Source organism: Ambystoma mexicanum, chromosome 10 (genome assembly GCF_040938575.1).
Source record: "Ambystoma mexicanum isolate Mex_15411 chromosome 10, UKY_AmexF1_1, whole genome shotgun sequence".
Classification (NCBI taxonomy): Eukaryota; Metazoa; Chordata; class Amphibia; order Caudata; family Ambystomatidae; genus Ambystoma; species Ambystoma mexicanum.
This window is the reverse complement of record NC_090932.1, coordinates 475,446,190-475,458,545: the sequence shown is the minus strand read 5'-3', so window position 1 is coordinate 475,458,545 and position 12,356 is coordinate 475,446,190. Positions and strand designations below refer to the sequence as shown.

The window sequence follows — 12,356 nt, the reverse complement described above, 5'->3', positions numbered from 1 at the left end:
TGGCATTGCTAGTTTGTGCTTTTGTGTAGGCATGAGAAAGGCACTTGCCAGCCACTGCCGTAGTGGTATTAACTGGCGATGGATGGTAGCAGGTGCAATATGGTGCGAGTACCTGGGCTTAGCTGTGCCTGGTAAATGCCCAATACTTATACACTAGCCAAAACTGTTGGCATGGCCAATGCTTGTTCTGTAAAGCGATATCCCGCATTTGTCATTTTCTTATGTTTACAAAAAGCCTCCCCATTGCCAAGCATAAACTGATTAAAACCGAAACAATGAGAAAGAGAGCCTCTGTCCTTTAGTTGGGAACATTCAGGAAACCACTCTTTCCAGTTTTAGCCATGCTTGGAACATTTCTGAAGCAGTGATATCATTCAATTGAATGCCTGCAGAGGAATTTAACGAACATTGCTTGTATATCGACATTGGACTTGGGGGTTCTGTAAATGGCAGCTATATTTTAAAACTTTGTATTTGTATCGGCGTGCTCTACGGGGTTTTCGTAAACGTACATATGTTAAAATAAATGCGTCATTTGATTCCAGTGTTGCAGTTTCCAGTCAGAGCGGGATATCTTAGTGCCCCAGCAGCACACGCCTTCATCCGTTGTTATCTGCATTAACCACATGCCATTTGCTTTTTTAAAACGGGTTTTTGTGTTGTGCTGTGACGGCTGTACCGAATTTGAACCTCCACCCACGTTATCTCAAAGTCGAATGGGAGGAATGGGCACATCTGAATCATTGGCATCTCCCAAACAACTACGATGCACAAAGCTGGTTGGACTTCAGCTATTCAAGAAAGTGGTGATACGCACGTGGACTGAACACCCAGGAAAAGGTACAGGTGTGAAGAGCTTCCCAGCAGAGCTGTCCCCCTTGCTGAAACCTGCGTTTTTAGTTTGTGGGCCACTTCATTAGATCGTTCCAGTAACTTCCCCTGGTCATTAAACCTGTCATGTGCTATTTGTTTTTAAAGGGTTGGTGGGACTAACAAACTGAATTGTAAAATGCAAATGTGTGTTCTGTTTAAATGAAGGCCTGCCGTGTTCTTGCGTGATTTGGCATCACAGATTAATCTCACATCAGATTAATCTCACATGTGAAATCATCCTTGCTAACCCTACCAATTCAGTCGGTAGGATACCGCTTTTAAGCAATCCTACCGCCTACCAGGTTTGAGGCCCAGAGAGCAGAGCACTGCAGCATCTCCAAGGGGCGTGTTAACGGCGCATCTCATCATTTTGATTGATGACAGTGTGAGCCTGGCCCAGCTTGAAACAGACACTCCGACTCTGCCCTGTGCACCCCTGGCCCTGTACGTCAGTCTTGCAGAGTGAGCAGCTCTCTATTCTTCTGAATTCAGCTGGGCTGTAAATACAGATTGCTAGCTGCTCTGCAAACGCTGGTCGTCTCCAATAATCAAAGATAACACATATTTGAGGGTTCGTGTTGTCACTTGACTTCATTTGTCTGGCAAAGTCCCACAAGGCCACTGTAAGGCCATGGTTCACCCGTCCGAAAAGTCAGCCCTCCACAGCCAGACACAGCAGTGAGCTATGTGCCATAAACACTCCGAAAATGGGCGGCTACCTCCACCAGCAAGCCAGCTTAGTCTCCAGCGGCAGCCCCTGCAGCACACTATAAATCATGGACCCATCCTTGCCTAGGCCTGCTCAGAGCTCACTCGCCAGCAGCTAATGCTGTTTTTTGTGTGAGGGACCCACGTCTCTTTTCTTCCTACCACTGCTGTCTCTATGGTGAGGCTGCAGTGTAATGGGTCCCCTTCCCCTTTCATCACAGTGCTTCCCTCGAGCCCCCTTCCCTCATTCAGTTAGCAGGAGAAAAGAACCACCTCTTGCCCACTTTAAGAAGCTCGACCTCTGCTACTGGCAGTTGGTGTGTGCTGCAGTGTCATTCCCAGCACAACCCGCTGGAACATTTTACATGGATGTTGGTTCTTCTCTGATGTCACCAGGGTCGAAGGCTGGAAAGACCCAATTTGTGTCATTTCATTTGAAACTGTGACTGTGCAACATGGGCACCTTTGTGACGTAATGGTGGGGATTTTGTGCAGTAAAACAAACTAATGGCTCTTCTATGTTTTGTAATAGTTAATTGGTGCCTAATTTCATTGCCAAGGCCCCAAAGCATTATGCAGAAGCAAAATTCTGTCATTAACACAGTCTTCAAGTGTACTGCTCGGGTACCTAAGATAAACACATTATTACTTGCATTGTTTTGATATTCAGAGACCATGGATGGCTCTGTTTATTTGTTAAACGGGAATTGTACACTGGTCTGTGTGTATTGAACATTCTTCTGCATTGGCTTGTGCAGTCATGATAGTGTGTTTTCTATCTTCTGCATGTTAATTGCTCTAGTACCGTGAATGAAAAGTTGTGTTCTGCTGCTGGGTGGCGAGCACATGTGAAGGGAAGATCTGCAGTGGCTGACGTGCCATATTCACAAGGTTGAAGCTCGATACACGGGTTTGTGTATGCATAGACTGATGTGACACACCCGCCAATCTTTACCAACAGTTAAATGGATACCTATAGTTAAATGGATTGTTTTATGTTTCTGTGGCCTGTCATTTTGTATATGCCATAATAGTGCATAATAGTTTTTTTTTTTTTTGTGTGAGGGACCGACGCCTGTGTTCCTGCCACTACTGGCTCTATGGAGAGGCCGGGATGTCATGGGTACCTTTCATCATGTGTGCTTCGCTCGAGCCCCCTTCCTCCATTCAGTTAGTAGGGGAGAAGAGCCACCGCTTGTCCACTTTAAGAAGCTTGGATTAAGAAGAGGCTGGCACGGATGGTGATGTGCCAATTACATTAGTCATGGGAGGTGTTGAGAATTCCATGTGTACAGCATATAAGTGTGAATCACACCCACTCAGTGGTGTAAAATGCAGACTCCATGCCCATTCAGTCCTTGACCTCTGCGCTGTGACTTAAAGCAAGTGACAGTATGGTAATCCTCTGATAATGTACAGCAACCAGTATAAGATCTGGTATTGTGACACAAAATTATTAGCAGCCATGTTGATTAGTTACCGAATAGGTACTTTACACGTTCCTAAACTGTGCTGGCAAGAACCATATTCATGATTACTGAGTCAGCAAGGGCCTACTCATTGCTGTGGAGTAATACTCGCTGCAGTCTATACCAAAAAGAGTCTTCAAGGAAGTTTACCAGTGCATATACAAGATAATCCTGATGGAGAATGTCTGATAATATCACTATCCACTAGTCAACTCTGTTTCAGGGGAACTGGATGTGATAAAAGCTATTAAAAAGGTGGAATCATAATCACATGGCAAGCAAGTGCAGCTAATCTACATGCATTCAATATGTATGCGACAAGATTGACATGATTGGTCCTTTGAACCCTGTTTTATCAGCTGAAAATATATGATCCATATGCAGTTAATTGTTTCCGCATGAAACCAATGCCCACATGACGAAGCCAGAGAGAAGATGCTGTCTCACAAGAAAAAAAAAACAGGCAACCAGCAGTTTATTTTCTCTCTATGTACATTACACAGGGAGTGGAACCCAAAGTCAGACTCTTTCTAGTATCTGGGACTGCTGCCCGGGTACAGTACTTCTCTGGCCCATGGGCACACTGGATGGCATCAGGGCCTTTCCACCTTTTCTATTGAAACGGGCCATGCATGAGCTTCGGGGGGCACCCAGAAACTGCCCCATGTTGCCAGTCAGCAATAACACAGCAATATTTTTCTCTTTATAGTTTTGGGACTACTAATGTGCACTTTGCACGCTGGCCTTACAAGGTGCATCTGTGGGAGCCTTTGCGACCATCACTTCCTTTTGGTATACAGAAGTGTTATCACCTCATTGCCTTTTCACACCACTATACTTTTTTCAATATTTTACAATTGATGTGCCAACGGCATGGACAGCATCAGGGTCTTTCTACCTTGTCAGTTGAAAGGGGCCATGCATGGGGGGGGGGCAGCCACTGCCCCATGATGCCAGTCAGCAGTCTTATAACACAACAATATATTTATTTCTATATTACTTCTGTTCTGGGGCTTTAAATGTGTGCTTTGCAGCACTCACCTTACAAGCTGCTTTTGCAGGAGCCCTTGTGGCCATCACTTTCTTTGGGATATACAGAAGTGTTATCATCTCATTGCCTTTTCACACCGGTTCCCTTGCTGACATAGAAGGATGTATAGCTTTTCCGTGGGTATTTTTTGTTTCAGCTCCCTGCTGACTGCCCATAGCAAGATAATCTTTGTCAATTAACGCCCAGCTGTATGTCTTTGTCTCCCTTGTAATGTATGCACCTCACAGATGCCTCTGACTGTTTTCCACTCTAGTGGGGTACCCAACAATTATGTTGAAGTGGATGAGCACACATCTTCAGCTGGGCCTGGGCAAGGGCAGTGAGTCTCTGTGGCAAACTGAAAGTTGCCTGTGTGTTAGGTTTTTGTGAGAAGTTAAAAATCTGGCCAGATTATAGCCTGGTGTTAACTCTGTACAAGAATACAATTTGAACAGATAATATGTGGATATCAAGAGTGCCATTGGTTGAATTTGAATGCTTCAGTGGCACTGAAGCTGTGTGAAAAGTGATACAGAGTTTGTTAGAATACCTAAGGTTGAGGGATAAAGTCAACATATTTTAGATCATGAAGCCAGAGAAATCTGAATAAGCCTTGATCGGCCCTCAAGCGGCACACATAGACCTTTGTCTTTACAAAGACCTGCACTCAATTCACGTTGGCTTATGTGAGAGTACTTGGTATATATAATGTTACAATATCATTACTTCCATGTCCTTCTTCCTCATAACAGTACTTCTTGAAGGAATTCTGCCTGACTTCTAACAGAACCCTGTCACAATTTGTTTACATAATTCCGTCTCCCCCTACATCCTGGGTTGTGAGTGGCTACAGCTATGAAAACAAAGTGTGGGTAAGGCTCCTATTGAAAGGCAGAATACTTTCAATAAGTACTGTGACAAGGAAGAGTTGGACTATGAGTAATGAAGATTAACCATAAGTAATCAGAGCATTGGGGCAACACTTGCAACAAAAGACTGGGGTGCTAGACATTACAAAGGGATTCTGGCCACACCACTGCCAATCTTGCCCTTTGTACTTTGCTAAAAGTGGAATATGCCCCATTTTTACTATACATGGTTTAAAGATGTATTATTTTAACCCATCTTACCCGGGCCTGTCAAAGGCCTTTTTGGGCCAACAGTCAAGACCTTTAACAGGCCCCCTTGCAGTGTTTCTGTACCGTGTGAGGTCTGATTGACTGTCCAAAAAACGGAATGATATGTTATGTTAGACTCTAATGCATCTTTCACAGGGCGGCCCCAGTGCTAAATTGTCAATATGTGATGGCTCTACTTTCCCGCTGTTGTTGCTGCTTAAGCTCACCACATCTTCTTAAGGAACAGTGTGTTCTTTCATGATTTTGCAGTTTCGCTAACTTGTGAGAAGTAAATGTAAAATCTCTTGTCTTGCACTTTATTTTGCATCCTAATAGAAGCTGTGATGATGTTATTGCATATTGTCAGATCCTTTGTCTTCGTACCCAATATTATAAAAGTATTATTGTAACTTTTACATCCCTCAGAACTGGACTCAGGAGCCCTGCATGAAAACAAATTGTGACACAGGGAGATAGTTCAGAAATTATTTTTGACCATGTCAAAGCCAGCTCGGTGGGACAATGTATACAAGACATCATGGGAAGGAAACCACGCCTCATGGAACTTGGGGCTACTTCAGATGTGCACAATAACACACATGACAAAATAGGTAAGGGTACACATTCAGGAAAAACTGCACCTCGTGGAATGGGGGCTACTTCAGATGTGGATGATAACACGCATGACAAAATAGGTAAGGGTGCACATTCTGGGTAAACCGCGCCTCATGGAATGGGGGCTACTTCAGATGTGCACGATAACACGCATGTTCTGGGAAAACCGCCCTTCATGGAACGTGGAGCTATTTCAGGTGTGCATGATAATAATTCATGTGCATGATAACAAGCATGGCAAAGGAGGGTAAGGTGACTGCATCAACCTCTGTGTACGCTTAAACTCAAGTTCCTTTGCAGACATGGGAGAGCAGTGTAAGTCAATGAATAAGTGATATAGATGCACAGCGAATGACATATTAAAAGTAGTGCAGTTATTATGTGAGGTAGGCTTAGTTACAACAATGCAGCAAATGATAAAGCATTTCTTAAGAATGAAATGTTAATGCCACTATCAACTCCAGACAGTGAGTGGAAGTAAAGCATTCTACTGTCAACACTTGTTTAAAATGTTCCCATCATTGGTACCGTCAGCATACCTGTTTAGAGCAGAGGCACATGTCACTTCTCCAAGCAACAAGTTGGTGGTAGATCTCTTTCCTCGGCTAGTGTCTACTTCTGGACCAGCCTCCTTGCCTCCCTTAAACTTGAGGAGTGCGATTTCTGGTTCTGGAAGCACCTCAAAACCTTTCTCTTTGCTTCTGCTTTTTCTCCACCTCCTCTCCTCTGCTGACCTCCTAGCTGTAACTGTAACTTGCACTGGCTCCCTGGACACCCTCTGATCTCGGGACCAGGTCCCTCCCCTGCCAGCGTCTCACATCTGCACTGGCCACCTGGCACCCCCTGTACTTGGGGACTGTTTCTGTGTCCCTACAGTCCCCATCCCAGCCCTTGACACCTGCTGTCTGCACTTACCCATGCACTTTCCAATTGCTGGCCGCTACTTACTTAGTGTTATGATCTTTGCCGTGCACTGCACTGTCCCTGCCCCCGTCCTAAGTCAGGAAGGAAGAAGTTCAAGGGGCACAGCCTGGTCTACAACACAGGGCTCCCTATCACTGATACTACACCAGTGCTTCCTCCAGACAGTGACTTACCAACATTCTCTTTGTTGTTCCCTCTCCAGACCTATGGGCCCCTAATATGGTCTCTGTTTGAGTGTTGGAGATAACCCTACATTCCCCTGCCTCCTTGCCTTTACCCGGAGCCACGCTGCCCTTGCTGCACTTACTCACTTTCCCTCTCCCTCCCTGCTGCACTTTGCATTATTGTACTTGCACGATCTGAAGGACAAAAGGCGTAATAAGATTGTATATCTCGCCTCCCTCTGTCTTCCCTCTCTTGTCGCGCCCATAAACACTTGTGCACACGTGCGTTATAAATTACTCATCATATAAAGGTACCTTTGTTAGATCCTGTTGATGCACCTGCGTTAGTATCTGTGCATGAGAGCATAACGGCTAAGTTGGGTATTGGTTTTCAAAACCCTCGAAAGTAATTAGTAAACTAACTGAGACTTCAATGCTATTGTATGATAAGGAGTGCAGGCAGGCAAAGGAAAGATTAATTGTTGAGGCTGGATCCGCAGCATTGCCAAAGAGTCAAGGATTAAAGTTGGCCGGATATGTATACCGTATGCTCTTGAGGCCAAAAAGGAGGGCATGGCACGAGGACAAGTGGAGTACCATGCTCAATGCAATTGGCACAGAGACTTGAAAGGCTTTTGGGGTGTTATGGGGAAAGGGCATAGAGCTGGATCCAGTACTTTGCAGGGATGTATAGCGGAGCAAACCTTGGTGGATTACTACAGCAGCCTCTATGGTAGTGGTGACACTGTTATTCCCACAGAGTGTATGGATACCAGGCCTGGTGGTGGGAATGAATACACCCTGTTGGTGGTATCATGTCATGACGTGAAATGAGCACTGATGTGCCAAGAGCCGGGAAAGCCCCTGGCCCTCATAGGGTCCCAGTGGATTCTTATTTCTCAGAGCCAGTGATGTGGGTCCCGTATCTAACAAAACTCTTTACCGTATGTCTGAACTGAAACATGGTACCCACGACTTGAACCAGTGCAGAACTGGTGCAGATTCATAAGAAAGGCTTGAGGGATCAGCCCTCGAATTATGGGCCAATCTCGCTGTTAGATGCAGGGGGAAAGACTTTCGCTAGGCCTTATTGTTTCACTTGGAGGCCTGGGCTACAAGCAATTTGATCATTGACCATCATCAAGCAGTGTTTTGGAAAGGGTTGAACACAAAAGATCAAAGCCTCCAGTTGTGATTGATTATTGATAAATATGCAGTCCTCAGAAAGGTCAACGTGAATGCTGTTTTTGTGGATCTGAGAACTGCATTCAACACTATACCGAGGCATCTCCTATGGGCGGTGCTTATGGATTTGGGTGTCTCTCTTGCATTATTGAGTGCAAGACAGAGCTTGTGCATGCATAACACAGCTGTGGTCCGATGGGGAGTTGATGGCAGGACCTCTGTTAGTTTTAATGTTGAAAAGGGGTTCCACCAAGGGTGCATTCTGGCCCTTATTGTTTTGCACATTCATAAATGGTGTTATTAAGGCTGTCCAGACAGATACACCGATGCTGGAAGGTGGAAGGATGCTGGTCCTCCTGTTTGCAGACAATGCAGTGTTGCTGTCTTTGACACCTGCAGGTGCCCAAAAGCAGGTAGACATTTAATGGCCTTCAGTAGGAAGAATGGTTTGTTCCTTAACATTATTAAAGCTAAATCCATGATCTTTGAAACATGTACCCGGAAAAGCCGTGAGGAATTTAGGTTGGTGCTGGATGGTGGCGTAATAGAGCAGGTATCACATTACGACTATCTGGGGGTCAGAGCGATGGCATCTTGTGGTTGGACGAAGCAGATTGAAAAGGCTAGGATCACCTTCGGAAGGTATAACAGAGCCCTAGCACGATATACTGCTGAGCAAGGTACTGGGGAAGTGTGTATTTCGTTGGAAGCCTACAAAGCCCAAGCTAGACAGGCTGCCATGTACAGTGCAGAGATATGGGGGCAGTTGAATACCTACTCAATGTCAGTAGTAGAAAATATATTTCTGAAAAATGTCTTGGTGTTTCCCGCAAGCACACTGACTGAGCCACTGTCATTTAAGACCGGCAAGCAGGGGATAGTATCCATTTGTCAGATCCACCCAATGTTATACTGGGTGCGGTTATGGTCGAATGGAAACCTTGTTAAATATGCTTTAGTGGATGTCTTAGTACAACAAGGAGGTATATCACTGAAGTGGGGTGTGCATGTCAGGACTTGTTTGAGGGAATTGAGTCTTGGTCCGTATTGGAGAAACCCGAATGCAATAACTTCACAATCAAAAGGGTATTGTTAGAGATGCCACTCTTGCTAAAGTACAGCAAGATCTTCTTGAGAAAACTCTTGGCTCAGTCCCTCTGGCACGATGCATTAGCATCAAAACTGAGGCAGGCTATGACAACTACTTGGACTATGTAAACCCAAAATGTGAAAGAGCAATGTACATAAAATTCCGGCAAGGTATTTTACCAACAACTTCGCTGAAACAAAGTAGGAATAGTGCTATTTTACCGATGTGACCTCTTTGTAACAGCGTTATTGAGGATTGAAAACATTTTCTATTGCTGTATTCAGTTACATTGCCTCTGAGGAGGCGCTTTCTTAGACATTTTTTCTGCAATCGTGGTGGTAGAACTATAGAGGAGGCCATGATGATTTGTTTGAATTCAACTGACACTGCTGCAGTTTTTGCCACCTGAAAAGTTTTTAAATGGGCATGGTTTCTACGTTCAAAGATGTTGCTTTAGATCCCTTGATAATTGCACATTTTAATTCTTGTATTATGATGCCAATTTGTATGTGTTGTCAATTGTATCGATGTATGCTTTTATGACATTTCTGTCAAAATAAAATTAGTTGAATTGACTCATCATATCATAACATATCATGTATTAAACAGGGGCAGTAAAACTCTGTGATCATCAAGCATGTGAATATTTGATTCACTTTCTTTTAAATTGGCCTCTACATAGCAAGTGCAGAGCATAGACAAACCAATTTTTGGGGTGCATATGCTGAAATAACACATAGGGCCTCATTACGTGTTTGGCAGTATTCCAGCGGTAAATCTGCTGAAATGCCATCAAACTCAATTACCGTTAACACCACTCGATCTTGTGGCATTACCATGCTAGTGGTAAATTCCCATTTTTGAAGTCTGTAGACTCCATGGGATTTTTGGCATATGTACTGCTAGCTGAATTACTGAGTGGTAAATCCATAATTGTTGGAGGTAAATTGGAGGATTTACCTCCAGCAAGAGCTGGAGGTGAATCTGCCACTTTTCCTTCAAAAATCGGCAGATTTACCACACAGTAATTCTGCCAGTGGTAAATCCTCCAAAAAGCATAATTTTCTGATGCAATAAAAGTGTAGATAACGGAATTACCACCACTTTTTTCCTGCACCGCCAAGCTTGTAATGAGGCTCATTCAATGCTGTGCTTTTTTCAGAGTCTGCTCCATTCGCAACAAATGTCTTACACATTGCAGGGTCACAATGAGAGAAGTCCACCCCAAAGGTTCCCTGCATGATTTACTGAATCGTAAATCCTATAGTGTCTCCATAGCATCAGCATTCAAGTCCCTGTGCAAAGTCTTTTTCAATACTGACTATGCTGACTTTTTTGGGTCTGCTAAAAAGCAGACATAGGGCCTCATTACACCATTGTTTCCAGACTGGCACAGTACAACTCTGCAGGCGGGTGCCGTCCCGCCCGCCAGGGTCAGACCTGTCAAATGGTATGGCACCTGCTCGCAGAGTTCTCACAGAAGCACCAGCACCGTTGCTAACATTGCAGGTGCTCCCGCATCCCCATTCCCATGGAGTCTAATAACAAAATTGCTGGCACCTGAGTTCCTGGCCACCGGACGTGAAATAGCCCGGTGGCACCGGGAGGTCATGCATCGGTAATTCATTACGGGTCTGGTGGCCACCGGCCAGTTTTACCGGCACGGTTACTGCCAAGACGGTAATGAGAGAAATAATCTAGGGGCTTGGTTGAAATGGCAGCTGCATAGCATGTCATTGTTATCTTATAATGATGCCTGAATGTGCTATTGTCCATTTTCGATGATAGTGTTTACTTTGGCTTTTATACACAAAATATGACATATTTACAGAGCAGTCTATGCTGGATTAGACTTGCTCGTAATTTCTATCATATTATGTGTTATTTTTACCCAATTTAACAGTACACTATATAAGCTTGAGATGAGATGAAAGATGAAAGGGCGAGTCGGATCTATCAGGAGTCATACTACTGCTGTGCAGGTAGAACAGATATATGTGTGTCAAGCCCTTAACTTGCCGAGCTATTTTATGACCACCCATGCATGACAGAGTTTGGGATTTGGGGGTAATGTATCCGAGGAGTCCTAGTGGATCTGGTGTCCATCCATATAAGGCGTGGGGAGCTATATAACCTCATATGTTCTAAATCCCCTTAGCTTGTGATTGATGCGCCTTTAGGAAGTACATTTTCCGGTAGAAATTGTCTCACTGCCAGCAGTAATCTCACATGTGCATCTTCAAGTGATTGCCAAGTATATGCACACCTTCTGAACAACTGGGCTGAAAGCAATCCCTACGATAATTACCAGAACCTTTATTTGGGTGTGCAGAGTAGTTTGATACCCACACAATGTTGAACAGTGATTGTCTCTGTTTTCAGGGCAATACATAGTATGCAGATGTATGCAAGAGCACTGATGTGACTCTTTGAGAAACAAAACTGAGACCACAGAATGGATGAGTGCATGAATGGGTGTTTCCTTTTGCTAACATGCCTTTTTACTAAATAGCGATCGACACAATGACAAACAGATTACACCATATAATGGAACCAAATATAATACATTTTCTTGTGAAATATGGGAATCTGTAGAACAGTTAAACATTTTGAGGTTGCTGAATCCTGTGCATATTTGGAATGGAGCCAAATGAGACTACAGCAAAGGAACAAAGGGATGAAGGATACAGTGTTCATCAGAAAAGAGATAGAGGTGGTGGATGAATGTGACCCTGAGGGATAATATCCACCAGAACTGTTCTATTGTGTATGGCATCCATCTTCATGGTGTAATTGTTAGCCCCACATCCGAATTTGAAGTCCTTCAGAATGTGAGCGGGTGGCCTTCAAGGTGTTGTTAGAGAGCACAGAAGGTACAAACGTGAAAAGCACAGTGAAAAGGTATACCCTTATACCTTGGGAAGAGACGAACATGGATTTCAAATCAGGTTACAAAACAAGAACAGACCAAGCAACGGTGAGGAAGTAAATCGGAACTGGCTGGAAGGCTTCCTCTAAGATGACGACCAATGGAAACAAGCAGGTATTGGAGTGTCACAAATCAAGGTTATAGTACATATGGTTGCAGCAGTCATAACTGTTAAAGTTAAGTTATTTTTAGGGCACATCTATTGCCAGGGAAGATTTTAGGGGAGCCACTGAGTTGCCCAAAAGTACAGA

At 44.1% G+C, this 12,356-nt stretch overlaps 1 protein-coding gene across 1 annotated transcript in view; it reads left to right on the top strand.

Moving 5' to 3' along the window:
- The first annotated feature begins 686 nt into the window (after positions 1-686).
- Positions 687-12,356, top strand: part of LOC138491506 (alpha-1,4-N-acetylglucosaminyltransferase-like) — a 234,769-nt gene continuing 223,099 nt past the window's right edge. The window contains exon 1 of the mRNA XM_069618040.1: positions 687-840. The gene's annotated coding sequence lies outside the window, so the exon portion shown is untranslated. The remainder of the gene's footprint in view (positions 841-12,356) is intronic.